Below are 12,068 nucleotides of genomic sequence, written 5' to 3'. Positions count from 1 at the left end.
CCGGTATCAGATCGGTACTCTAGGATAGCCTGAGGTGGAGTATGAAAATCTGTTGTTGGATTGGTGGTACCCTAGTAATCCCTCTTTATCCTGTCTAATTTTTATAGCATAAATCCAAAATTATAATTATCTCAGGCTGGCTTGTGGCTATTTAAACAACAAGTCTTTAATTAAAAAAAAAAAAAAGACAATATCTTGGAAGTTAGCCGATCCCGTATTATGACACATTCAACCACATGTAAAAAAATAGGGTTGTTAAGGTTGCTGTGAGTGCAGCATGAGCTGCCATACGCAATAACAAACTCACGTCAATAACCATCGCATACTAGCTGTGAGGCACTGAAAACCTTAAATGGCCTGAACAACCCTGTTATTTCGATCCTTTCACAGGCTCGTCCTTCCATCAGCCGAGCATCACAACAGACACCATCAGTGAGTCATTAAATAGACATGAAAAGGACACTCCATCAGTTAGCAATAAACACTGGAGGAAATATGAAAAGCTACTTCATACTAATGACTAAACCAGCAGGCCTCTGAGCAGTGTATGTGTATTTTTAAATATGAAAGCCTTCATTTGGGACCATGGGGTGACCTTTAGACAGGTTGACACTGATGGATCAGAGAGAAAGGAGATACGACATGAATTCGTAAAGGAGGGTGGTAAGGGGTGTGAGGTTGGACCCGAGAACAGCACAGACTGAGAACAGTTCAACAGTATATTGGCCAAACAGGGTCACAAAAATCCACAGCAGGTACACAGGAAAAAAGTTCACAACAGAGCCGGTGAAAACAGTCCAACTCTCCAGCAAAAACCTCCAAGCAAACAGGAGACAGACAAGGGGCGAGCGAGCAGAGGAGTCAGGGACGGAAGGCATGGTCGAAACCGGGGAAGCAATCCGAAAGATAAACGCGCAAGAGCTTAGTATGCTGCTGAAGACAATCTGGCAGAGACTGAATGGAAGGAGTGGGTTTAAAATCAGGTGAGGGAACACGGGGAAGGTGGATGCACTGATCAGGTGGGAGTGACCGGCAGGTGAGTGGAAAAGTACTGGCAGGAGTGATGAAAAACCAGGATCGGATCATGACAGGGGGGCATAGATCAGAACGAGGCAGGTGTTTAGAGACTGATTGAGTCCTGTGTGTGTGTGCAAGACACACAGATGTAAAAACAGCCTGACTGTGTGTGACACTCAGCCTCGGTTCTTGCAGTTCAAACAGGTGAGGGTTAAACAGACAAAGAAAATGAGCGCCGTGGTTTGCTAAGCTGTGAGTAAGAAAAGTAGCGACAGGCGGAGTGTGTGTGACTGCTTTGAAGTGCATGTGTGTGTGTGTACATGTACAACTGTGGGTAAAATTAGGAATTAGAGCAGTGAAGAGAGGAGAATGTCTGCATTCAGTGTGGGTCAGCTCTCAGCGCAGCCTCCCTCCCCATTCTCCCACTGAGACTGCTATAAAAGAATATCTGATGTGGATGCAGAGAGTAAGGGAGAGGCTGAGAGGACAAAAAGAATGCTATATCACTGTGGCGTTCAGAGCCAGTGGGTGTTATTTTATGCCAAAAGCCTCCACAATTTCTATTCAAAACATACAGATGTGCTCACACACTTGCAACCCCGGGAGGGGGGAGAAAGCCAGCGGAGAGAGAAAGAGCAAGAAACTTATAATAACCGAGATAGAAGTGGGGATGTGATAATACAAAGTTTGTTGCAGAGAAGAGAAAGTGTTTTTAATTCTAAATTATTCCCAAGTCCTTCCTAAGTGGCTCCTGGCTATAAATTTGATATTTTTTTAACAACTGGTATAAACACAAAGGAGGAGGAAGGGAATACAAGAAATTGGAAAGATTGTCCTGCTAAAAAGCCGGCGTTCACTGGTTCAAAGCACCATAAACATAAAAAACACACTTAAAAGCGAGTCTAAAAAGAGCAAATCTCTGACCATGGGTGCATCCCACGTCTCTTAAATCGCATCCACGTTCCTCTCACTTGCGTCTTTTCCTCACGTTTCCCACTGGGAATGCATGGTGACATGCAGGGAAACCAAAAATGAGGTTTTTTGGAGAAGTGCGACGTCTTCTCCTCTGAAGCATCGTTTTAGTGAAGCAACGTCAGTTCCTGATGACAGCAGCTGGCTCAGCTGTCATTTGGCTTTAACATCTGTAAGTTGGGGACTTTTGATGGAGCTAGTGTCTGCACACACATGCACTGTGCTAATACTAATTAAGGCACAGTGTTATAAACAGTCAGAGCAGCTCTCGCTCTCTGTAAGCTGTTACCTGTTTACCAATCGGCTCCACATGAATAATAACCTGTATTTTGTATTTAGACTGTCATGTCTACCGGCAGAGTGTAATGATTTTATTTCTGAATATGATTATGGTGTCTTTTGAACATCAGGGTTATGGTTATTAGGCATTTTCTGTTAACACTTTATTCAACATCTTCCAGAAAACATTCAGAAAGCTTTTGATTGACTATATCGACATTAACTAGCTCCCTGCATTTGTTGACACGTTACTGCGTTTCTTGTGCTATCACCACCTGTAGATCCCTGGAATAGCATTGGCTGAATTATGTCCAGCATCATCTGCGTGTGAATATACAAAGTAATGCATCCACATGAAACAAAGCTCCATATCTTTACTACTGGTCAAAAACTCCACAGAGAGAACTTTTAAGTTGCTCTTTAACAAGCTACAGTTCAGTTTGCCATCATGATTTCTTGAGACGGACTGATCCTTACACCCTGACTGAGCTGCAGCCAGAAGAGCCCTGCTTGAGGATCTCAGCCTGTCTTCTGGCTCATGCGGGATTAAAATATCATTAATGTTGGAGGCACAAGTCCAGGAGCTTTAAAATTCATCCGCTGAACGCTGAAATCAATTTCCAAGGAGACAGGTAACCAGTGAAGTGAAACTGGGATATGTGCAAGTAGGGTTTTCCCTAATGCAGGTGACCGTGTGCTGAATATATGGAATGATAAAGACATGGATTACCTTTTCCATGTTGGCTGAGGGTGGAGTTTTATTTTGGATGCATAAACAGAAATGTATTCTTCACTCACTTATCAAACAGGAAGCTTCTACAATATATTGTTTCTATAGTTAAAACTGAAGGTTTGGACTTTGATTCAAAAAGAGTTTCAATAAGCTTCCCCTTTAGAAATAGGACTTTAGTTAAAGTTGTGATTTAACTCTGAAAAATGGCACAAAATAAGCCCGCCTGTGTCACTGACAGTCTTGAAATTGTGTTCATGAATGTGGCAAATGCTTTGAGTTTAAATGGGTGAATTCTCGGCCCAAAGCACATCAAAGAATTCCTGCACAAAGACTTAGTTATTCTCCATTGTCAAAAGATAGACGATTTTATTTTTTTTTACCATGGAAATTAAAGTTTGCACATGAATGGATTTCAAGTTTAAAAAGGTCGTTGAAAATCATTGAAAGTTTGTGTTACTTGGAAGCCCTTAAAAGTTTTTAAAAAGGCAATGGATGGCAGCACAGAAGGCACTTAAATATCTAACTTCAGCAATCAGGGACCTCTTGATATCGTAATTACTTTTTAAAACATCACCCAAGCTCACAATGTTTCTTCTACTAATGTTCCTTGATATCAGATATTTTCATATAACCTTTAGCTAATTGGTAACTATCTCTGCACACATTTTTGGCACCTATCTGCCTCCACTCTAACAAGTGGAGGCACATCTGTGCCACAGTATTATCATCTGATTTCTGGGATACATTCTGCTCCATTTGTCTCACATGGCACAGCTGCCTTAAATCCGGGTGTTGCCAAATCCTCTCCCTGGCGAGAGAAAGCCTGTGGCTCACATGGATGAAAAAAGGGAGAGGGGGAAGTGGGGGTGGCTACAGGAAGGGAAGCGGTTGAGTCAGCGTAGAGGACACGCAGGAAGTGGCAAGAGGCCTTCGGGGGACAGAAGCTGCCATGACAGCTTTCAGAGGGGCCAGCACACTAATGACAGCCACTTAGTGTGATGCGATGGGACAATACGGGTGAAGAGAAAGTGGAAGGAGCATTCTGCTATTTAACAGTACATCATTAACGGTTCTTCATTTGTCGAAACAACAACAGGTCCAGGTCTCATAGGTGAGTTTGAAACCACAAAACCTGAGCTGTCAACCATCCAGTGACAGCTCGAGGATTTCTTCTTGTGAGCCTCTGGGAGATTTGGGTATTTCGGAGGGGTTCGGCTTTAGAGCGAAAACTGGATCGTCCTGCAGCAATAACAACTACTCATTAAGTCACTTGGAGATCTGAGTACATAAATGTGAAATTCAAAAAATGTCATGTTTTTACTATAGCCTATTTCTAATGCTCCTTGAAGACTGGATGACTTGCCTGCACTCACTTTTTAATCATTTATTAAATGATTTAATTTCTTCTAATCTACAGTCTCTCGGAGATATATGTCATACAGTTCTTCTTAACAAATTATCAGCGAATTTGAATATCAGTCAAATTCAAATGAGGACTCTGGATTTATGATTCTAATGTTTAAATAAGCACAGATTCATTTCTTAAACAGATGTACTGAAAGCCAACTGGGCCTTGGAAGGTGATATAATAATAAATAAATAGCCTTAGTCTCTCCTTGAAACATAAACAAGCGAATAACTATGTTATGGCAAGAAATATGAATTATTCAACTTTGCAGCAAGGTTAACCTGTAGTGTCTTCATATCTTTTTAAACAGGACTATGCAGCATGGTGAAATACACACACACACACACACACACACACACACACACACACACACTTAAAAACATCCTTCGGAGCCCACATCATCACTCAGGGTTGCATATTTGGTGAGATGAGGATGTCATTAACCACAACATGGAGCACAGAGGTTGCCAAGAACACAGGGGCCTGCGAGGGCCAACGCACAGCGGTGAACATCCTCACCATCCATGATGTTAATCCAAAGAAATTCACGATTTCATGCCATTCGTCAACAAAAACACCAATCAGGTTTCACCCATGAGCATCCATTATGCATCAACACAGGATTTAATCAGTGGAATTGAAGACACAGCAGACACAGCGACTTCCTCCGTGCACACCAGTGATTCATCACAATCATCTGTTTTTGGTGAGTCTCTCTGTTAAATCATAAGCACGTGCTGCTTTTTTCAATCTAAATCAATCAGTTTGCCACCCCTACTGAGCTTGCATTAGCAGTTACACAAGCAAGCACCTGCAGGACACACCAGCATACTCTGCTGGTTAGTGAACCATTGATCAAAAAAGCTGAGCTTATAAACCAATACACAAGCTGTCTTACCTTAAACCAGGTGTGTCTTCTTTTTCATTGCAGTTCTGGGTGATAAAGACTCACCTTGTCTCACAGAGGTGCATAGTTGAAGCTGGGTAGCTCCATAGTAGCTGTTTGGTAACTTGCTCCAGATGTCCCCCACATGTTAACCTGCACCCCTCCTTGGCCCTATGCCACGCCATGTCAAGCCTTGATTCACTCCTTGCGTGCACAGCACAGCACAGCAGGGCCGCCACGTGTGAGATCACCTGTTCGCTAAACCACGCCCACCTTAGTTACTGTTGCCATGCTCTCCATTCCGACCAGGTGGCATGTCTACCGTAATGGTGGTGGTAGATGTATCATCGAAATTCATGGTACTTATTGAAAAGAATAACAACAAAAGCAGCTTCACGTTTCTAGCTGGCATTTCAAGCTCAGGCTTTCATAGAAACCAATCACAAAACTTATGTGCGCCACAAAACTTAAAAACAAAAAATTTAGTTTGACTAAAATGTGTCTTTCGAAGTAATGCTTAGTTAGTGCTGGACATGGTAATGTTTGCCCCACATGTCAGGGTAAATAAAGACATATTTTAAACTATTCTTAACTCCTTTTATAAAGGTTAGAAAATGACCTTTAGACTGAAGAAGTATCTCTTAAACCCTATGCCCACTGCTTCAGCCTGTGGAAACCAAAGCTCGACAGGTCTGCCATGTTAAATTACAGTTTCTATGCTTGAAACCCTAATCCCTACTGGTCACTATAGCTTGCAGTAGCCACAATCTACTCTACCCACGCAACCATTTGAACAAGAAGAAGTTATAGTTATTATATGTAGGTAATAGTTGAATGTACAGTATTGCATGAAACAGCCTTAATGCTACACTGAGTGCTGCTACAAAGTTATGCAACAATATTCTTCAACTTCATTTTTCTGCTGACCATAGGTGACCTCTGCTAACCTCTACAGGTGCTGTTTACATGACTCTCAGAAAAAATCAATTGGCTGCTGAAACAGAGGTCTCAAAGTGATGAAAATACTGGAGGTGGCAAAGCAGGCAAATATGTATGTATGCTCACATACATATGCATGAGTACCCCACAACGAAAACTGGCATGCTTTCCTGAAAGGTCTGAAGAAAAGTTTGAAGCGCAATGGACCAGCTGATGTAACTAAACTGTGCACAATCATACTCATGTGGTTTGACCCTCAGCAGCCTGCTTGAGGCATAGGGAGAAATATAATGAATATAACAAAATCTGTGCACTTACATTCCTTCATAAGTTTAGGCTGACTGAACACATAGACATCCTGCATATTTTGTGCACATACATATTACATTCCTATGAACTGTAAACACAACAAAATAAAATATTATTGCATTTCTGCGATTGTAGAAGTCCTGCAGTACTCAGTATTGTTTAATTAATATGCTGTGTAGTCCTGTTTATGTGCCAACAGCATATTTTATTCTAGGGCATCATCACACAGGTCATGCATGTTAAGTACCACTGTGCTGCTGTGTTTTCATATTTAGTTTCTTGTTTGTGTAATCCTGCTCAGAAAAATAACCAGGTCTCTCTTGCTTAACGACAAACAAGCAATGCAAAATGTGTCACCATCCATATGTTCTTATATTAAAATCTTCTGAAATCATCATCCTTAGAGGAAACTGATGAACTTTTTCTCTTTATCGTCCAATACAATGATTATGAGTATGACATCCAGACATTTGGTTGGATATATGGCTGCACTCATTAGTTACACGTGCATGCACACCAGTGAAAAATAGAAGAAAATCAGAGAGGAAAGACAGAGCTGAAAGACACTACTACTCTAACTTTACTCACATCAGACAGAGCCACACACAATTCTTCCACAGATTTAGCTCTCAGTATAGTTTGGTCAAAAAATAGCTGCTGAATGGTGCTTTTTTAGGAAAAGAAAAAAATACCTGTACAACTGCACTCTGTCAATTTGTATTAGAAGATTACTACAGCAACATGATGAAATTTTGTGGAAAGATCTTGACCTTTTATTTGGAAAGTGAGAGCTGTGATCCAAGATCACAGACTGTCAGCCTGTTTGACATGACGTGGCACTTTCAGCCTCCTGTGACTCCACAGCCATGTGGCAAGACTTACATAATTTATCATCAAGCAAAGTTAGACAAGTATGGCAAAGCTGTCATCACACTACATAATCCTTCTATGTACTTCAAGTATTTTGTGGATTTGGGCTGAACGAGCTAGGCAGTAGGAGACAGATTCAGTATGTTGCATGGTAACTACTCTGTGTCTGAGCAGTAAATAGAGATATTAACATTCATAAATTTATTCTGCCCTGTGGAGAGAAAACCAAAATCTCATAAACTCTGGCAGCTGAGAGTCCAGCAAATGAAGCCCACTGGACATCATGATAAAGGCTGGCTGTTGCCTTTCTCTTGGCTAGCGCCTGCTGCGCCAGGCCACTTTACATTTGGTCCAGACAACATCTGGCAGCCTTGCACATCCAAAAGGTTCTGTTTCAATCTCCCATGTCCCCAGGGTTTGTTCGCTTGTAGCTTGTAGCTCCAAACCTCAAACGCAACCCCTAGGATTGTCCAAATCCTGAGTCCAGCCACGACCTGCTGCAGCTGGACCTTGGCGTGTTCTGTCTCCTGTGGCCTGCTTCTAATCAAAAACAGCCACAGTTGGCAGACAGCACCCGCAGTTATGATATTATGAGACAGCAGCAGACCTTTTGAGATCCCATTGAGTGATCAGTTATTTGAGGTGTGTCCCAGAACTCAGCTGAGAATTTTAAACAGGAATGACTGTTTCCACAGGCTTCAATATTATTGTCAATATATGTTCACTGTTCACTGGTTATAGCCCTTATATTACATACATTTCCTCATGGATTACCCTGAATCTGAAGCCATGTTGAGACTATCTTTAGCTCTCTCTTTAACTCATTAATCATGCATTAAAATAAAGATGTTAATTAAATTCACTCACATATTTCAGTGAAAATGGAACACATACATCAGAGGTAACACTGATTGATTGTGATCCTACATGTGAGATACACGTACTGTATCAAATTATGATAGGTGTTAAAGCGCATCATGTTTCACCAGATAATTTTGATTTCCTTCAACAACGGCAAATGGCACATAATTAAAGAGATGTTGTGGAGCAAGCTTCTCAGCTCCTCAGAAAATCAGAACAGACAAATAATTTGATATGATTTGTCTTACCCAAACCAAATCATCCGATTTGATTGCCAGCTGAGTAAATATCCTTCAGCCAAGAGAAACTTCAGCAGGACCAAGGCCAGTGAAACACTGAATAATGTTGTCAAAAGAAAAACATCAGAATCAGAAACAAATGTGATCAAGTACACATGTAAGGACTTTTTTTTTCATTGATTTCAATGCACAAGAACAGACATAATGGCAAGGCCAAGGACTACAAAGCTGAACAAATGCATGTAAAGAAATGTGAAGAAGTAGGTATAAAGTGTTTTTATGAATTTTCTATCCTTAGGTTACACAAGGTCACGTGTGGGCCTTGAGGTCCTCAGCAGTATTAGTTGTTTGACTTTGGTTGGAAACAGTGGGTGCTAGTCTATCTCAACACTGTGGGGGCCAGGGTCGAAGAGACCTATTGCTGCCTTCATAGACATAATAGATAGCTTGCCGTTGACGTTCAAATCTGCATAAACAGACACCTGTGTCTCCAGACTAGAATATGCTGACAATAACACCTGCATGGGTAAAAACATTCTCTTTGACTAATTCTGGGCGTGTAGTATTTGTGGTGTTACCTTGGGGTTTAAAGTCTATCCACCAGGATGAGTTGGACAGAATGTGAGACTGACTCAGGCACTTCTGATGAACTTTGAGAGTGTCTCTAATTCTCCTTGGCCAAGGGTCAATAAATAATACAGCATAAGACATCAGAGGCTCCTGAACACTTTCTTCCTTCCTGACCTCACCGTTAAACTTTGACTTTAGTAATTTCTTCACAACATAAAGTACTAATGGCAAACAATATAAATATAGCCTCAAACCACCCAATAAAGGTTTTACACTTTTTACAATTTATACCACAAAAATCATACATACATATTTTTAATGTGGAAATCTTTGGTCTTTTATATAGATTAATACTATGCATACACAAGTACCATGTGACAAACATCATTTGAAAAAAATTTAAAGACTTCATTTAGGGATGGTTACAAGTAACAGTTGGTCAGTTACTAATCGGACACATAACGGATAATCATTTTCACTTTACTACCTATGGATTGTGATAAAGTGATACAAAATACATAACCAAAGTTACTTTTGAAAAGGTAAGGACTGGATTATATTTGAGGATTATACAATTGCATTTTATTCACAATGTCAGATTTTTTATGTAAAGAGGTTTGTAAAAAGTGTTACATTATGGGTAATTTGTAGCATTAGTCTGTCACCTGTGACTGTCAGACCAGCCACCAAACTCTGTAAAAAAAACAAAAAACAAGACCTAACTGCATTCTAAGCATCTCAATTGCAGTGAGTAAGCGGCACGTAATTGATTTCCTTCTTTCCTTTGAAATACTTATAAGAACACTGACAGAATAGCACACACACACACACAAACACACACACACATGTGCTAAAACACGCACACAAACACTGACTCACTCAGAGTCTTATGGCCAGGCGCTGATGGCAGACCATGTGGTGTTTGTGGGCGGTCATTCCCAATGGCAGCATGTACATTACATAATGGCAACCTGTGAGTTTGTTTTCATTTATGGACAAGTCATTAAGAGCTGTGTGTCAGGCCACAGACTGTGAATTTGACCTTGTTGGCCCTTCCACGTGATGCAATGCTTGCAGCCCTGAGAGCAATGTAGCATTTTGCTCAGAACAGAGAGTGAGTTCTTCAGAATATAAAGGCTGAATCTGTTAAGAATTGCTCTAAACCTTGAGGCATGTTCATAATAGTTTAGTTGATAATAGGTAGATCAACAAAATACAATAGAGAATGTTCTGTCTGAATGCTAAGTGGATGGGAGAGAACCAAAATGGATAAAAATATATCTAAGTGGAAAAAGTTAATGTTTCAGTGCTGTCTGCCACTTCAGACATCTCACGACACTGTCTTCTGTCATCTTGAGTCAGGACAAAGGTCAAGAGATGCCAATAAATCTCTCCTTGCCATGTTCCCACCTACTTCTTTAAAGGTGAACGCTCAAAGAGTGTGTTAGTGTTCCCAAGACAGATAGAGATTAAGTTCTAGGATCATTCTCTTGGCTGCCTCTGTTCAACACCATACTCTACATCAAAGGAATTGGCGGGCTTTTGAACAAAGTCAATCTTTTTTTTTTTGTGGGTCTTACATCCAGTGTAATGGCTGCACAAAAAGTCAAATAATGATGAACATGTGGAGACATAATTCTAATCTTATTTCACTCTGATGTTTCACGCCGCAGTGTGATTGGAGAGGGCAAAGATTACCATGTTTATTTTCTGTGCCGTATCCTCCTCCGTCAATTCCTTTCAAAGGGTAATCATGAGTTAGGAGCATGTCTGTGTCACCTTACTTCAATAAGAGCAAAAATACTACAATTTAGTGGGGTTTCACCTTAAGTCAACTTCTATAAGAGATTGGGGAGAGACAATAAACATTTCAAAACTAGATTGGATTAAGAGCCTGCTGCCAGACATTATTTGGAATCTACAATGTGTGGGCTGGCAGCACAAACCACTAACCACCTTACTCACTGCTAACCAACTCAGACTATGAGGTAAATTTACTATTCAGTCAGCACTTTCTACAGAATATGCATCTTAAGGAAGTATGGGAAGTATTAAATACTTATGGAGGTGGTTCGAGTGGTTTGGCAAATGTTGGACTTTCACTCAGGAATCAGCTGTTTGCTTCCTGTTTTCTACCATCAATGAATGCCAATTCCTTTGACCATGACGGGAACATTTCAAGAATCTTAATTCATATTTGATCAGCAATACACCTAGTTGGACGGTTGGAGTTTCGTGACCATGCATTTTACAAACTTTTGTCGGCAAATAAGTGGGGACCTCAACATGTTCATACTACCCACACTGTAATGATATAATGAATACTGGTTTAAAATCCTTTAACAAAATTGTTTTTTGACTCAAAGCATGATGTTTCCTTAACCCTAACCAAGTAGTTTTTGTGACTAAACATAAAAAGTGTCACACCATAAAACTTCTAACTTTTACTTTTAAAAGTCCAGTGTATAAGATTTAGGAGTATTTATTGGCAGGAATGTATAGTGCTTATATTGGTGTATAATCACATGAAAATAACAATCGTTGTGTTTTCATTGCCTTAAAATGAGCCCTTTATATCTACAGTGAGAGCGGGTCCTCTTCCATAGAGTCTGCCATGTTGAACCGCCATATTTGTACAGTAGCCCTGTGCAGACAAACCAAACACTGATCTAGTATTGGCCTTTTGTTTTGAATGTGAATTTGGCAGCCAGAGTTTTTCTTACAATCTTGGGAGGAGAGGGTGAGGTGTGGGAGAGTATTCATTTGGTTGTGATATGCAACTTCACCACTAGGTGCCACTAAATCCTACACACTGGACCTTTAAGGTACTAATACTGTATATGATGCCATCAGGGACTCCAGATCAGAAAATAGAGGAGCGTTCATGACATATTTTGTCATCTATTGTAGAGGATCTGTTGAATATATCAGAGCTCAAATACACCTGAGGTCAAATTAATATTGAATCAAGCAGCCACTTCTGAA

General features: G+C 40.5%; 1 long non-coding RNA gene across 1 annotated transcript in view; it reads right to left on the bottom strand.

The window, feature by feature from the left end:
* Nucleotides 1–5,547, bottom strand: part of LOC113747119 (uncharacterized) — a 151,269-nt gene extending 145,722 nt beyond the window's left edge. Inside the window, exon 1 of the long non-coding RNA XR_003463358.1 lies at nt 5,362–5,547. This is a non-coding gene — a long non-coding RNA (uncharacterized LOC113747119). The remainder of the gene's footprint in view (nt 1–5,361) is intronic.
* Between the last annotated feature and the right edge of the window lie 6,521 nt (nt 5,548–12,068).

This window comes from Larimichthys crocea, chromosome XII (genome assembly GCF_000972845.2).
Source record: "Larimichthys crocea isolate SSNF chromosome XII, L_crocea_2.0, whole genome shotgun sequence".
Lineage (NCBI taxonomy): Eukaryota > Metazoa > Chordata > Actinopteri > Sciaenidae > Larimichthys > Larimichthys crocea.
This window is presented reverse-complemented; position numbering and strand designations above follow the sequence as displayed.